The sequence below is a fragment of the Grampus griseus genome (genome assembly GCF_964374135.1).
Source record: "Grampus griseus genome assembly, chromosome: 9".
Lineage (NCBI taxonomy): Eukaryota > Metazoa > Chordata > Mammalia > Artiodactyla > Delphinidae > Grampus > Grampus griseus.
Genome location: NC_139003.1, coordinates 69,605,375 through 69,623,250, shown reverse-complemented (window position 1 = coordinate 69,623,250; position 17,876 = coordinate 69,605,375).

The window sequence follows — 17,876 nt, the reverse complement described above, 5'->3', positions numbered from 1 at the left end:
ACTGAAATCCGAATTCAGGGAGAAAACAGTGACCATCAAACCTCTTTGCCTTTTTGACCTTCCTTTCGGTCAAGATCTGTATGTATCATAAACTGTCCCTTCAGTTTTGGTGGGAAGAGAGACACCCACCTCTGATGAAAGCGATTCTCTCCACCTTCACGTGGTTCGCATTTCCACCTGTAGCCTCAGTCACCTGATTCATCAATTCCGTAGTTAGCCTTTCCTTTTCAGCACATTAACATTCAAGTTTCTCTGAGAAAAAAAACAAGACCCTTTTCTGATTCTGTTTCCTACTCCAGCTACTTTTCTCCTTTCTCTTCCTTTCACACCTAAGTGCCCCCCCCACAAAAAAGGAACATACACGCTCAGCTTCCATTTCCTCACGTTCCACCCATGCTTTATCAATCATTTATTATAAAATATTACATATGTATAAAATAATATGCATATATAAGATATAATAATTTAAATGTCTCCACAGCTCAGCTTAGGAAATATAACATTACCAGTGCCTTTAAAATTAGTTTGTTTTCCCTTCCAATCCATGCCCCTCCCCTATAAAGGCAGTCATGAATTTTTGCTTATTTTTCATTTGTTTCTTCATTTATACCTACCTAAACAATACATGGTAGGGTCTTACCTGTTTTAGTTTTATGTAAATTTTATCATATTGTTGGTATTCTTCTGTATCTTGTTTTCTTGCTGTTTTTGCTCCATATTAGCTCTGTTCCATTTACAGTTATATTGACAAACCAGGTGACTGTGGTTAGTAAATCCTTACATCATGAGAATTTACTATGAATAGAAATTGTTTTCAGTTGTTGCTGTTATTACCTTGAGCCTCATGAAACTGCAGCTTTTGTAGATTAAAAATATGTGATTATCAGGGTTTAGTATGATTTAACCTATACAAACAACTGTGCTGCCAACATTCTTGTACATGTTTTCTTATGCCATGTGTGAGAATTTCTCGAGGTCAAGGTAGAAGTGGAATTCATTGTTCCAACAGAATAAACATCTCCGTATTAAGAATGTCAAATGGTTTTTCAAAATTATGGTTCCAGTTGGCATCACCACCGTTAATGTTTAAATGTCCTCACTGGTTCATATTCTCAACGACACATAGTGTAAGAGGAAAAAATTTGCAAGTCTGAGATGTGTAAAATTACACTTCACTATGTCTTGAACTTTTTTGTGTATTAAGACTGCTTTTTTAAGAGAAGTTTCAGGTTCAAGCAAAATCGAGGGGAAGGTACAGAGGTTTCCCATGTACTCCCTGCCCACACACATGCATCATCACAGCCCCCCGCCCCCATCCATCATCAACTTTACACCAGAGTGGTGCATGTGCTGTAACTGATGGATCTACACGGACACATCATAACCACAGAAAGCCTGTAGTTTACGGTTCACTCTGTGGGTTTGGATAAATGTATAAGGACAGGTATCCATCATTATGGTTTCATTACAGTGCCCTGAAACTCCGATGTGCCGCATCTGTTCATTCCTCCCCTCTCCCAGGACCTGGCAATCCCCTCTCTTTTTACTGTCTCCATAGTTTTGCCTCTTCCAGAATATTATATGTTTGGAATCATACAATATGTAGCCTTTTCAGATTGGCCTCTTTCAGTTAGTAATATTAATTTTAATTAATAAATTAAATGATTAATTTAAATTTCCTGCTCTTTTTTTTCATGGCTTGATAGCTCATTTCTTTGTAGCACTGAATAATATTCCATTGTCTGGATGTACCACAGTTCATCCATTCACCTACTGAAGGACATCTTGGTTTCTCCCAAGTTTTGGCAATTATGAATAAAGCTGCTATAAGTGTGTGCGTGCAGATTTTTGTGTGGAGATAAGGATTTGACACCTTTGGGTAAATACCAAGGAGCGAGATTCCTGAATCGCATCGTGGGAGTATGTTTAGTTTTGTAAGAAACAAGCAAACTGTCTTCCAAAGAGGCTGTACTGTTTTACATTCCCACCGGCAATGAAGGAGAGTTTCTGTTTTTGCATATCCTTGCCGGGCGTTTGGTGTTGTCAGTGTTCCAGATTTTGGCCAGTCTAATAGGTGTGTAGAGGTATCTTGTTTTAATTTGCATTTCCCTGATGGCAGATAATGTGCAGCATCTTCTCATATGCTTATTTTCCATCTGTATACCTTCTCTGGTGAAGAGTCTGTTAAGGTCTTTGGCCCATTTTAAGTGGTTGTTTACTTTCTTTTGTTGAGTAATTAGGTCTCAGTCTTTCAGGAGCCGATATCTCTGGACTGTGAACTTCATTAGTGTTTCTGGTTTTTTCTGCCCCTTTAGGTGGGACAGGATGACTAGAGCAGGCAGGAGTTGATATTTTGCTACTCCCTCGTGGAAGGTACAGCTGACTGCAGTTGAGATTTCCCTTCCCCCCAGGTCAATTAGGTCCTGATTATACCCCAGCAGGTTAGGCTCTGTTTAATTAGTTTCCCCTGAGGTCAGGCCTTGTTAAGAAACACAAAGGTGCTCTGGTTTATTTTAAAGTGGCTTTCCTCCCCCTGCCAGAAGCATGTCGGGATTTTTCTGCCATATTTACTGTGGAATCTGGCTGAGCTCATGGAAGTGAGTCTCACAGTTTGGTGGGGCCCCTTTCTGACTGGGCTCCCAGGGATTTTTTAACGCTCAGAGCTGTGCACACTGAGCCCTCATCAGTTCCACAATTGTGGCTCAGGCCTTCCTACCTTGGCAGTGGTTCCCACCGGTGATTCTGCTAGTGAGTCTCTGCTCGGGTAAGTGACAACAAGCGTTCTTCCCTACTCTGTCTCTCCAGTCTTGGGGGCCGCGGTTTCCCCTCTGTCCTCCTTTCTTTTACGGACCCAAGAATTGTTAATTTTTCAGTCAAGTTCAGCCTTACTTGTTGTTAGGATGGAGTGATGTCTTCTAAGCTCCTTGTATGCAAAACCGGCTTTTATTGTGTCTTTAATTTTCATTTTCCTAATTAGTAATGAGGTTATCTTTTCATATTTTTATTGGCCACTTGTGTTTTCTCTTTGCTTTATGTTTATGCCCTTTTTTTCTGTTTAAAATTTGTTGGGTAAGACTTGTCTACGAGTTTTGGATACTAATTGTTTCCCAGTGATACTGATTGCAAATATATCTTTCCAGTTGTGGCATATTTTTCCTCCTTGAGTTTTGTGGTGTCTTTTTTTTTTTTTTTTTTTGTGGTACCCGGGCCTCTCACTGCTGTGGCCCCTCCCGTCGCGGAGCACAGGCTCGGGGCGCGCAGGCCCAGCGGCCATGGCTCACGGGTCCAGCCGCTCCGCGGCATGCGGGATCCTCCCGGACCGGGGCACGAACCCGCGTCCCCCGTATCGGCAGGCGGACCCCCAACCACTGCGCCACCAGGGAAGCCCTTGTGGTGTCTTTTGATAAACGTCGTAATGTTCTCAGTGTTAATGGAGTCAAATTCACCAATTACTTTCTTTACTTGTTGTTGTTAAAGAATTCCTTTTTCCTTCTCTACAACCGTAAAGATAGTTTCCTATTTTGCTATGTAAAATTGTTAAAGTTTTGACTTTTATGCTTTATCTTTAAATCCATTTAGAACTGATTTTTGTGTAAGATGTGAAGTAGGAATCCATTTTCAGTTTTTAAAAATACAGGTACCGATTTCCAGAGCACCATCTATTGCATAGTTCATCTTGTACTCATACATATCTGTGCTGAATCTGTCATCTATCAAGTTTCCTTAAAAGTTTTGGTCTAATTCAGGCCTCTTTCTTCACTTCCACTGGTTTGTCTATTTCTGGACCAAAGAAGCTAAGACACCTGTGACAGCTAGTATCTATACTTCATTTTTTTCTTCTTGACTCTAATCCTTCTCCTTAAATCTTCAAATCAGTCTTTTAAATTTCAAGGGATATACAGTTTAGATTTTGGAAGAAATTTCATTGACTCTATATCAATTTAGGAAAAACTGATATATTTAAAATATTAATCTTGTTATTTATATCTCTCAGTTTAGGTTTTTTAAAATGCACTTTAAAAAGTATGAATTTCTCCGTGAAAAGATTGATCTTTTGTTAAATTGATTCTTAATTATATATGTTTTTATAATTTTTAAAATTTATATTTTGTTTTTAACTTTTGTTTATTGATCTTATGTGGTCACCGAGCTAAGCTCTTTTATTTGAATACTTTGTAGCTTTCTTTTGGGTTTGACTGTCTTCAGTAAATGAGATTTCTTCTGTACTTTTTCTATCCTTACATATTTTTCATTTTCTTATTTTCTTGTGCTTTCTGGGATCCTCAGTTCAATGTTAATGTGTGTGGTAATAGTAGGTATCTTTCTTTTGTTTCTCTCTTTAAAGAGAATGATTTTTCTATTTACCAATGACTATGATGTTTCCTGTGAAATTATTATACTCTTTTGCCAATTAGGAAAGTTTCCTTCAATTCCAAGTTTACTAAGAGTTTCTAATATGAATGAATGTTGTGTCTCTTTTATCTGTAAAAACTGAAATGATTTTATGCGTTTTTAGCATTTTTCAGTTAATTTATATTAATAGTTTTTAAAATGTTATCTAGCTTTTTATTTCTTGGATAAAGCCAACTTAGTAATATGTGTGTGTGTCTGTGTGTTTTCAATATATTGCTGGATTTAGTTCGCTAATATTCTATATAGGACTTTTGCATCTGTGTTCATAATTGAGACCTATAATTTTTCCTTTGAAACTTTCATTATTGGCTTTTGGAATCAAACTTATAATGCTGACCTTATAAAACAAGTCAAGGAGGAGTGTGTCATTGTTTTTTGCTTTCTGGAAGAATTTATGTGATGTTGGAATTGTTTGCTCCTTAAATATCTAGTGGAATTTGTTGTCAAACTGTGGACTTGAGTTTTTTTGGTGAGAAGATGACAGTTTATTTTCTTCAATGGTTATAGGATCATGCACGTTTTCTAGTTCTTTCATAAATCAATTATTTTGAGAAATAATTTTCTAGAAATGCACCCATTTGATCGAAGTTGTCATAATGTGAAGTTGTCATAATCTAAAATTGTCTATAACATTCTGCTCTGTTTCTTCTGTAGCTATGTTTCCTTTAACTTTGCTAATATTGTTTGTATCTTTCCTCTTTTTTCTTGATCAATTTTATCAGAGACATCTGGATTTTGTTTTTAAAAAAACAGACTTGTTTTTATTGATTTTCTTAATTATTTTCTACTTTATTAATGTTTATTATTTTTGTTAATTTTCTTCTAATATTTGGGTTTATTTTGTCACTGTTTTTCTAAATTTAATTAGGTGCTTAATTAGTTAATTATCAGCCTTCCTAACATATTACATAAGAGTACACATTTTTCTCTATGAACTATTTTACCCATATGCTATAATTTTTCATGATTGTTTTAAAATTTTCTAATATCCAGTTTGATTGCTTTGTTATTTATAAGTATTTTCAAATTTCTAAACAAGAGTCATTTCATGATCTTCAAACTTAATTTTACTGTGGCTAGAGAATGTGACCCATATCGTATCAAATATTTCATATTTGTTAAAACTAGTTTTATAGTTTATTACATGATTTCTGTATATTTATATAGGCAATACACATCAAGTGTGCTTGAAAATTACGTGTTGTCTCTAATTGTTTCATACTTTACATAATGCAATTAGTTCAAGCGTGTTATTTATATTCTCAAAGTCTTTGGGGGGAGGGGTCAATTTGATCTATCCATTGTCAAGCAGTATGTCTCAAAATCACCAACTAACTATGATCTGTGACTCTCTCCTGCTAATTTTTACTATATACATTTTGAATTGTGAAATTTGGTGCATGGGATATTTTTATTATTAGGTAGTGTGAACCTCTAACCGAAATACTGCTTTATACCTTAAGGACTATTTTATCTGACATTTATATAGCCACATTAAATTTTGTTCACCATTTCATTTAAGAAGATGTTTGTGGGCTTATATTTTAGATTCCTGATATATTTTGGTTAATTTCTACCATCTTATTTTGTCCTTTGTATTCATGCTTAATACAGTTTAAAATTAATCTGTATCTTTTTGAACTTTATAAAAGGACTTTAGCATGCTTTAACTCGAATCATGCTCTTTCTGACTTACTGTTTTAGCTTTATCTTGTTTTTTTGTCCCAACTTCTTTGTGCAGTACACACCCTAAGGTGACCCCCGATGAGTCATGCCTTTGCATAATTCTCTCCCTTTGAGTGTTGGCAGAACTTATGCCTTGCTTCTAACCGATAGAATATTGTAAAAATAATGGGATGTCACTCCCTTGATAAGATTACATTATATGCCAAAGGTGATGGGGATGTCATTTCAGTTATTGCGTTATGTTATATGCACTGGGGAGAGATTCTCTTTACTGGGTTGAAGAAATTAGCTGCCCTATTGTGAGGGGGTGTATGGAATGGGATGGCCTCTAGGAACTAAGGGTGGCCCCTAGCTGGCAGCCAGTTAAAGGTCTAGACCCTCAGTAATAGAGCCTCAGGGAAATTACTCTGCTAAAAATGTGAATGAGCTTGGAAGTAGATTGTTCCTCAGTGGCCCCTCCAAATGAGATCACAGCTTGATATCTGCCTTGACTGCAGACCTGTGATACCCATTAAGCTGGGTCCCAACTCATGATCCTTGGAAACTTAGGGACCAACACATATGTGTTGTTTTAAGCCACTAAATTTGTGGTATGTCATTACACAGCAACAGAAAACTAATACATTCTCAAATTAGACTTCATTGTTATTGTTTTATAGAGTTAATATTTGTTTAGATTCACTTATATTTACCACTTCATTCGCTTACCTTTTCTTCTTGAACTCGGTAGTTTTTCTGAAATCATTTTCCTTTTTCTTGAAGAATATATTTTAGAAGTTTCTGTAGGGAGGAGCTGCTTGTAGGAAATTTGATTTAGTTGTATCTCAAAGTTTCATTTTACTACCACACCACACTTCTAAGTCTGTAGCTATGAATAATTTTTTCATAATTTTGATATTACCTCAGTTTTTGTGCTTCCGTTGTTGTCATTTAGAATTCAGTTATCTTTCCAATTTTTTGTTTGGATATAATGTTTTTCTCTCTGGGTTTTTAAAAGTTCTTTGGCATTTGTGTTCTACAGCTTGGTTAAAATTGGGATTGTTTTGCTTCCCGAATCTGAGGATTCAAATCATCTGGAATTCTGAGATTTCCCTAAGATTTTGCCTTCCAAAATAATGTCTCTCCTATTTTTCTGCTATTTCTTTCTGGAATTCTCATTTGACTTGTGTTACATCTATCACTGTATCCTTTATGTCTCTCGATTGATTTTATATTCCATCTATGTCTCTCTGTGCTCTCTTGGGGCTAATGGCTTTATGTCTATATTTCTAGTTGAGTCACTCTTCAGTCATGTCTAATAGACTAAGTAGGCACCTATTGTTTTTATTCCCAATTTTTATTTCTGTATGTCCAACTTATTTTTGATTTTTTATTCCAACTGCTTATGTTTATAGTCACTTCTTCCTTATTCATACATTTGATTTTTTTGTTTTGCTTTAGATGATTACATACTAATCTCATATTGTGAATGTGACAGTTGCAAAATCAGAACTCTTTCTTGAGTTTGATTTTGTGTTTACTGTTTCTGCTGATGTTTACTCCTACTCCTTGTTTCCTTGTTTATTTTGTACTTAAATTCTGAGGTGACGTGAGGACTTTACATGTGGAGATTCTTTGAGGCTTGATTTGATGGTGGATTCATCTAGAGAAAGCTATCATTTGCTTTTGACAGGCACTTAGGGAAGCTTTAAGACTGGGGTTGCTTGAGTCTTTTTCAGACTATGCAGGCAGTGAGATGTGAGACCCTAGCCTGTATGAGGACTAGCTTGGGCTCATGAAATCCCAAGGGTATTTTGTTTGTTTCTTCATCCAATGTCTATTTTATTTATTTTGAAATTTTTTCTAATTCACACTTTCACTGAAGATGCAATTCTTTACAGTTCCCAGAACTGAATTCCAGCTCTCCTGCCAAAGCAGACCTGAGTTTGTCGAGGTCAAAACCAAAGCTCTAGGTTTCTGGAATTAATAGATGATTTTGGTGCTTATAACTCTTTGAGTTGATCCTCCCCAGAACTTTTGGCCTCTGATGATTCTGGTAGTTCTCTTACTCTTTCCGACTCAGTCATGCGTTAAAATATGTTTTTAATTTTGTATCTACTAGGATACAAAATTAGGAGCTAGGATAAGCAGCAGGATCATTTTCAGGATATTTACTCTGCCAGTATTGTTGGAAAAGGAAGTTTCTGTCTACTCTTCACCTTCCTGTAACCAAGGTTTGCCCTTAGCACTTTATAGAATCTATCCTTGCTCAGGTCACCAGTGACATCATAATTCCTAAATAAAGTGAATGCTCATCAGATCTTTTCTCACTTTGCAGCCTCTGAAACTATTGTTCACTTTCTCCATGAATTACTTTTCTTTCATATATTATCTGATGTCTCCCTCATATTATATAGGCATGCACACTGACACATGCTAATTTGGAATTTGCCACTGCCAACTCCTAGGATGGTATTTTCACACTGTCTAGTATCCTAATAAGGGCTATAAGAAATATTACCAAACCAAGGACATTTTCCTAACTCTGTGTATGTTCAATGGGCTATTGGCCATACATTTCAATACTTCTATTTCTTTTTGCAAGAACTGCTTAAATCTCAAGGCTGCTCTGTCATTCATCTATTCCAAAAATGCACCAGCCCATCTTAGAAGTTGCTTGTTACTTAAAATCCTATCACTTCCTGATTTTATTGCATCCTTCTATGCAGTTGATTGTTTTGCTTTGAATTACCAGTGAATAAATGGCTAGGTGCTGGTTTTAACGGCAACCTTCCAATTCCTTAAAGTGGTAAAAGTCAACTTCAGTAAAGCTCCTCTTGGAATGATTGGGGTGGAAGTTCCAGAGTCATAGGTCACTTCACCAGCAGAACATCAGGTTGAGGTCTGATTTTTCAGCTGTGTCCGAGTCAGGAGGCAGGATCATTAGTGACTCTTTAGCAATGGCTAGTAAGGAGGATCACGTGGTGCCACTCTGAACATCCCTATGATACGTGCCTCTCCGTGTTTTGTAGTAAAATGTCCTTTTAAATAAAAATCTATAAGTTATGTTAATCAAGTGATATTTAATTGGGAATGTCACTTTTTATAAAACTCAGGGAGTGTCACTGAACATCAGATAGATGTAAGATCTGGACTTACTGCTTTAGCAGTTGGGGAAAAAAACAGGTAAAGCCTGTGCTCTGGACCAGAAGCACAGAGAGCCAGTTTCCCCTTCTGTTCCAGCTCTGGAGTTGCAGGCTCCTTCCCCAGCTCCTCATTCACTCTGTCCTCTAAATAGTACTCTTCCCGCAGTGTGTGTGCTCTCAGTCATCATCTCTTCTCACTCCGCCTGAGCTCCTTATGTGCAGTTCTGGACACCAGATTTACTTTCACGACTGCCACACGTGTGCTATTAGCTCCGACAGCCATCTGAGTTTAAGGTACACTTTCAAATTCTTCCTGATTATCTCATTTAGAGGCACCTAGAATTCAGCATGACTGAAATTGAACTCTCTCCCTACTTGTCAGCTGTCAGTTCTCATCACACCAACACTTATAAAATCTCTTACTAGTTCACTCCTTTTAAATTGCTGCATAAAATTAAAGAAAACCTAAATATGGCCAAGGAATAACCCATCCTGCTTAATCGATACTTGTAATTTTGCCCTCAACTTCAGTAGTTTCTGATGCAAGAGCTGTTCCATTCTTCACCTCTGAGTAAAGAAGTTAAACTTGTTTTTGCAGTTTCTAAGTTCCCCTTAACCTTGAGGATTTACTATCACCTCTGGGTTTACAGCTAAGCTCCTCATGACGGATACTGCTAAAAGCTTCATTTTAATAAAACATCGATGTATGTATAAAAGAAATCATCTCACTAGAATTGCTTAATTTGAAGAAAAAGATTTAATGATAAAGACAGAAGCCAGTATTAAATCTCTTAAGTAATGTGGGCAATAGGCAGGAAGAAAAATAACCCCAAACCATTGGCTTCCCAGAACCCAACATCTCTCTCACTTCCTGCTTGAGGTAAAGGAAAGCAGAGAGACTTCATTCCTTACGTTGCCATGGTCACAAGATAAATATGAGCTGTTATTATTTTTAAATCAATAAAGAACTTTCCACTGCTCCTTTCGCAGCTGTATGCACCAACCACTTCCCGCTCCTAACTCCAGTCAACGGTTCTCACATCTTCTGAGAAAAATAGGTGGAGGATATTTCTGCGATCCTCTGCTGCTGAGGTTGCCCACATTCAGGTAAAATCGTGGGAAACGCCTGGACCACTAAAAACCTATTCCTGAGAGACAGAAGTAGAAACAAAAATTTACACATATAAAAAAAGAGAAGTTGAGGTGCTGTGGGCGAGGCCTGCAACTCGATGAACTTCCTCTCAAGATAAAATAAAATTGAAGTACCTGCTGATGTATTGGCAGAAGCCAAGACCAGTCTTTTTATAGGCACCTCAGAGAGTATCTTCAGGATTGCCAAGTGTTTAAATATTTTCAGCTTAAGCACCTGGAGCAACAGGAAGGGTGTAGGCAACCGTGTTAGCAGAGCCCTTTGGAAAGGAAGCTGGGTGAGCTCTTCAGGACTGCTTATCATTTCCCTTTTTTGAAGATAGGAAGAATTTAGTGACCTTTCCATGATGCTTTATTTGAATCCCATGTGAGAGCACAATAACAATATGATCACATTTCTTTTATATTTTTTATATTTTAAGGTCTACCTTAGGAGAAACTGAGCCAAGAAGAAAATAGTAGTAGAAAATAGCTTTAGAAAACAAGTATGATCGTCATAGTCTCACAGTTTACTCTTGCTGCTGAGATGGGGGTTGAGTTTGGTATCCAGGTTACTGGGTCTTATTTCTATGTGTCTTAAATTTTGGGGGGTAGATGTTGAGTAACAGGTGAGAGAGAGAGAGGGAGGGAGGATAGGAATTCAAAATAGTTCATTACAGTGTGATCTGATTTGGACTGGAAAGGACAGATGGTTACTAAATAGAAAACCAGAATAGTTAGAATAGCTGCCTCGGTGCAGAGAGAGAAGATAGGAGACATCTTGGTCTGGGTTGAGAAAGAGTTTGGGTCAAACTGAGGAATGGGAAGGCAGCTGTCTTTCTGGTGAGACAACTATAGGAGTGATGGGAAAAGAGAATTAAAAAAAATAATTCTCTGCATCATGATGCAATGTCCCTTGGACACTTTTTTCAAGATGCTTCCATAGACAATTAAACTGCTTTTCAGCTGCGGTTTGTAGGTGCCCCTTGGTCTGCTGTGGGATACTGAGATGGGCTACAGGGAAGAAGCAAAAAGTTCTAGCTGTTCACATAATTTGCAACTGCCCCATCACAGCAGGGGTTACATTCTCCTTAAGAATAACCTAACATACTTGGAAGTCACATCAACACTTTAGGCCCTGACAGTACAGAGTTAAATAACTTAATTCTTTGGTCATAATAATTTGTTACGTTAGTTCTTGTTATACTAATGTTTACTAATATCGGGTGAATATAATGAATAAGGAGTTGTGTTAAGTGCTATGCATGAGATAGTTTGATTAACTCTATGAACTCTAGGAGGTCGGTGCTATTTTTATCCTTATTTAAAGGTTGAAGTTACTGAGACACAGAGATTTAACGACTTGCCCAGTCATACAGCAAATAAGTGGCTAAGCCAGGATTTGAATGGAAGCTGCCTGCCCTCTAAGCCTGAGATTTTTTTTCCCCCCAAATTTATTTATTTATTTGTTTGCTTGTTTGTGTATTTATTTAAGCTCTGCCTCAAAGCACCTGCTTGATTTATATTAATCTGAAAATGGAACCATCGACACAATTTTGTATTTAGAGTTTAAAAGCACATACTTAGACTTTTAAAAGCACAGTCATGGGTAATATATCTTAAAGTCCTGTCTTTGAATTGACTGGACTAGTTTTCCACTGGGAAAACTATATTGCTGTCCTTTGCAGGGAAAATGATACTTAGATCATGTCACTCGAGCTTCCTCCTAAAGAGATGTGTCCAGAGAGGGATTTGAAGTTGGAAAATGTTTCCTTTTCCTTTTCCTTAAGGCTATTCCATGCACCCTTCTAATTAAATGGGAAGATTTTATGCTGCGAGATTCACTTCCTTCTTTTCCCAAATCTAAGAGATCCTGGAGATGACCAAAACAGGATCTGACACCAGAATAGACTCCCTGTCATTCATCATCTTTGAACATCACGAGTCATGAAATGTGACATAAGTTACCCTCAGGGTACCATGAAATGGACCAAAAAGACACAGGGAGTTCTATTTCTAGCTTCTCATTCCACAGTTTGAAAACTTGGCTTTTGTGGATCTGCAGGTGGACTTTGAAAACACTATCGTGTTCTTCCAGGTGGCGAAGAAAATGAATGAATGTGTAAAAGAAAAAAGGCATTTCTTTTCTTTAGGTCTTGACATTTCAGTGACTGTCTATCTTTCCATTCATGCACACACGCACACCTTCCAGCTTCTACTCTAAGTCTCCACAATGAGATGTATATCATATGCATACACGTGTACACATACACAAACACTTATACATATCATAAAACTTTATGTTTCAGTAACTCTTCTTCTTAACCTAAAGCTTTAAACAATACTATTGATGACTTCTAAACTGCAGACTTCTAGCAGTCTAAGAATGTGGAGTTGTGGAAAGTCCCTCAGTGGACACCACAACACGAATAAAAACTGTACTTTGAACAATTGCCTCTCAAAAAATATGACCACACATGTTATTCATATGGGTTACCTGACAACATGTAATGAGAAGAAATAGTAAGGCAACCCGATTAGCCTTAGAAAGGTGAGAAAGGTGTATGGCTGCCCCAAGAAATATATTCACCTGCATGCAATGTGTGTTTCTTTATGGAAAGCACACTGAGAGGAAATGAATAATTGTACTGATCTCGGGTGACCTCGGCCTACAGCGGCTTGAAGCAGGGTTTCGACCCGACCAGAGATTGAGGTCCGGCAGCGGCAGTGAGAGCGTTGAATCCTAGCTACCAGACCACCAGGGACCAGTGGCCAGTGAACAAGGCCCTGGCCTGTAAGCTGTGTAGAAATGAATTTCCACATAGAGACGGAAAGTAGTGAAACAAGTAAAGTGTTTATTAGGAGGAAAAAGAGTACAGTACGTGTGGATAGACCCATGGGCGGGCTCAGAGAGAGAGAGTCACGCCTTCGTGGCAGTTTGAATCACTTTTATAGGGCATTTATTCTGGGTTGCCTTTGACCAATCATCTTGCTTTGCTGGGTTCTGGGTCCGTATTTGGTATATCTCAGCGTCCTCCCCTGTGTGCCTGTGCATCTCTTAGCCAAGATGGATTCCAGTGAAGAGGCCTATGGGTAGTTGACATCACTTACTATGGGGTGGCACCTCCTCTCCTTTGACCTCCAGGGAGCCTTTCTGTGCATGTGTAGTCAGGGAGGTCTCCTTGACTTTGAAAATGAGGAATATGTGGTCTTTTATCTGGGCAGGGCCCAGCCTCCTCCATCATCCTGCTTTTATGGAGTTTCTGTCCACAGGGGAGAAACTGTTCAGCCTGGAGCCCATCTATCTCCTGCCTCAGTACCTTGAATTGGATATATGAGTATATGACACATAAATACAAATAATGCATTAAAGTCAGCCTACCCTGCTTATAAGAAAATTATAGGGTTATTTTGAAAAAGGAGAAGTTTCTGGAAACTAAGCCCTAAAATTCTTTTGCCTGCTTTCCTCTCTTCTAAGTACTTTTTGACATGATTATTTGCCATTTTTAAATGTTCAAACACAAAAGTATTTTCTTTAAGGACTTGGAAAGTGTTTTAACACCCTGACTGCAGAAGATATAGGTCACATCCACGTATACGTGCACACATACACAAACGCACGTATACACATACGTACACACATACACACACACACACACACATCTTCCAGCTTTGACTGTCTCCCTGCCTTCACTACATACCACTCAACAGCCAGAGTAATTTCTTAAAAAATTATAAATTGTATCTTGTCGATCCCATGCTCTCCTTGACTTCCAGTTTTACTTGGATAAAAGACAAAGTCTTCTCTCTGGCCATCAAGGTCTGGCGTGATTTGGCTGTTAACCTCTTCAGCTCTTACTATTCTATCAAACCCTTTGCTTTGTGATCTCCCACCACTGAGGTCACCTTGCTGTTTCTCCCACAGGCCAAGCTTGTTTTCACCTCTGAGCCTTTCCTCAGCCTGAAATGTTCTCGCTCTTTTTTTTTTTTTTTTTTTTTTTTTGCGGTACGCGGGCTTCTCACTGTTGCGGCCTCTCCCGTTGCGGAGCACAGGCTCCGGACACGCAGGCTCAGCGGCCACGGCTCACGGGCCCAGCCGCTCCGTGGCATGTGGGATCCTCCCGGACCGGGGCACGAACCCGTGTCCCCTGCATCAGCAGGGGGACTCTCAACCACTGCGCCAACAGGGAAGCCCTGAAATGTTCTCTTTTTATGGCTGGCTCCTCCTCATTTTTCCTGGTTACTTTTTTGGAGAAGTCATCCGTGACCATCCAATTTGAAGTCTCTCCCTACTGTTCTCTCATGATATTCTCTTCTCATTTTTGCTTGTACTTGTTAAAGTCGGTCTCTTCTGCTAGAATATCAGTTAAAAGAAGGCAGGAATGATATCTTCTTTATTTTCCATGTATATTCAGAACCTAGCACATTGATACATGTGTGTATAGGCACAGGCAATTATTAATCAATCAATCAACTTCCTTGCAAATAAAAATGGTTTCTGGCTTCTAACGCCCCTCCATTTTCACCTGATACTGTCTCCAGTTATCTCACAAGAAACTGTGAAGTTTTAGTGAACTTTAGAGTGAAGTGAGGCAATACAAGATGCCTAACATAACCGTTGGTGGACCTATAAGACAGAAAAACAACTGGTTAACTAAGGAGATTACGTTGTTACTAGCAATGTAACTTTTTCTGGAAGGATTCCAACCCGAAATTTTGGTCAGTCTCACTGTGATTATCTGAGATATGGTGGACATGTTCAGCCCAGACCTCAAAGCTCAGATTTTATTGTACTGCAATGACAATGACTACTTTGAACTTTGATTGTATCATGCATATTGACTCCCCAACTTATTCTGGTAATGGGCAAGTAGAAAACAAAACCAGTCCACCTGATGGTTTGTTTGTATAGACCAAGGAGCAAGTTGGCCAAATTCTTCATTGTTCACTAGTTATTACGGTGGTGTATTGACCCTGCCTTTAGCTTTAGACCTTCTGCAAAGTAGTCACTCAAACTGTCATATTTCAAAATGGTCACATTGTTGATGGCTGCTACTTACTAAAGCACAGGAAAGAACATCTGTCTGTTAATACAGTTCTAAAGAATCTTAGAGAATGTTTCCATCGTTTCATTGAAAAATGTGAATTGGATCACTTTACATATTTCAGCTGCCATATTGATTCACAAATAGGAATAAATTTCTCTTTACGGTACAAACATCTTTGATTGAGCTTTTGGGAAATGAAAAATAACTCTTGATGCACCTTAGATCCATCCTCTGAATGGCTTCTCTTTCCTTAACACCATCTTCTAGCTGTTCCTCAGTAGACAGCTGCTACTGTTGCTAACTTTCCTGCCATTACTAGTTCAACAGTACTTGCTTATTATCTTGTGGTAAGCCTACTTTTCAGACTAATGGCGCAAGTATTAAGAAAGAGAAACATTTTCTTCTAAAAATGTATAGATAAATTGACAGTGTACAAACCTTAGAGAAACTTACGCAGAATCTTTAGGCAAGCTTTGGACCACTGCCTGTTAAGCTACATTTGGTGACAGAAAACTATCATCATCTTTCTTTATTTTTTATTTTATTTTTTTCATCATCTTTCTTTAGATGGTCAAGTAAAATTCCCAAATTATTGTTCAAATATGTGAATGTTATGCATTTCAGTTTTTAAAATTCACACACATAGGATTAATCTTGTAGCTGGGCAGTAAAGCAAAAACCAAGTTACTAACTCCGACACACTGTATTTTGAAAAACAAACAAACAAAAGACAAACCAATAGTCAGTGTGTTGGATCCATAAGCAATACATTTTATATGTATTACCAAGAAAAACTATTACAAAACTTGTGTAATTCCAGGTCAATTAGGAAGAAATTTGTCAGCTGAGAAACATTCTCACAATTTTGGCTTTTGGCACAATACTTTTCAAATGTCAGTGACTGCTGCTTTTTTTAACCCAAGGGCATAGAAACATGCTTTAGTTCTTTGAATTTATAAAAAAAAAAAAAGTGGAAAGAAAAATAGGAGTTTATTAGTATTGGATGCTTTCATGCTTATGTAACCAAAAAATCTTGCTGAATTGCTTTGGCAAGTATGCAATGCATCATATAGTGTAATAACTTATGGTGTTTGGAAGAAAAATAAAAGCTGCGAAGATATTGTGGTTTTGAACTTGGCAAAAGAGTTGTAGAATGAAATTGGCCCATGCACTTTCATAAGAACTTTGACAATGGATAACAGACTTTCCAGTATATAATGAGGTGGTAAGCAACTTACTACGTTGAATCCCACTGTAACCTTTTTAGTTTCCATATATTAAGAGAGTCTTAAAGGGAAATTATTTTATAGAGAAGGGTCCCTGGAACATCAATAAATGAACCTTTTGAATATAGTTCAAGAAAGTCATAGTTTATCTTATATTTAAGAGGGATTGCCATATAGCAATATTTTAATTTAACATCAAATGTTTAGTGAATACCTCCTATGTGCTAGTAGCTATAGAGAACACAAATATTAGTAAGAAAAGACAGACCCTGCCTCTGTAGAATTTATGTTTTATGGTCTCCCATGTAGGCATATAGCCATAACAGTTCTATAGGCAGAATAATGTAGGTTTATAAGAGGTAAAATAATTCTATGTTTCAGGTAGTGGGTGAGGAAAAGGCTTTGCTGGTGTCACTCTCTAATCTCTAGGGAAGAGCTGACTATTCCCATTCTCACAACCAACAGCAGAACATGAATCAATAAATAAGATCCCTTTCTCCAAAGACAGAAAAATGATATGAGAACGAGTATAGGATGAAGAAAAGGAAATCCTCAAATATGCTTATTTAAGATATTACAATAATGACTGGAGCATTCATTCATTTCATGGGAGGATTAAAGAGTTTAAATCTCCTCTTTGTGGTGCTTTCTTCCATGAATTCTGATACGGCTGATGAGGTCGTTATGGGATTGTCCAGGGCTCTGAAGCAGCATCCATTATAGGGCTTCCTGGAAAAGGAGGCACCTCTTACTCTTGGCATTGTAATAAAGGGGTAAGGACAGTGGGTGAATTACAAATGACCCAGCTCTCTGTGCTAGAGCAGGAGAGAGCTGAAGATTTGTTACTAATCCTTAGTTGGCAGTCGGGAACCTATCACTTTTTTGGAGTAAATCCCATGAAAATAACCCTTAGAAATAAGCAGAGGTGTTGTTATAGGCCACTGGCAGCTCATAAAGGATTTTAGGACTTGGCATCCCAGCTGTTTCTTCTTTACGAGCTTTATGAAAGGTATTTTGAAGTTAACCTTGAAAGTCACAAAGGATTTCAAATGGCAGAAATAAGAGGAAGAACATTCTAGAGAAAGGAAATAGTGCAAATACAGGTATGCAGAAGAATGGGGTAGGTTGGGGATGGGGTAGCAGAGCTGACAAAAAGATGCAAGTAAGCGTTTCAAGAGAGGCAGTGCTGGAAAGAGAGGTTGGGGTCATGTTGAAAGCTAGGATGAGAAAGCTGTGGTAAATTTAGCAAG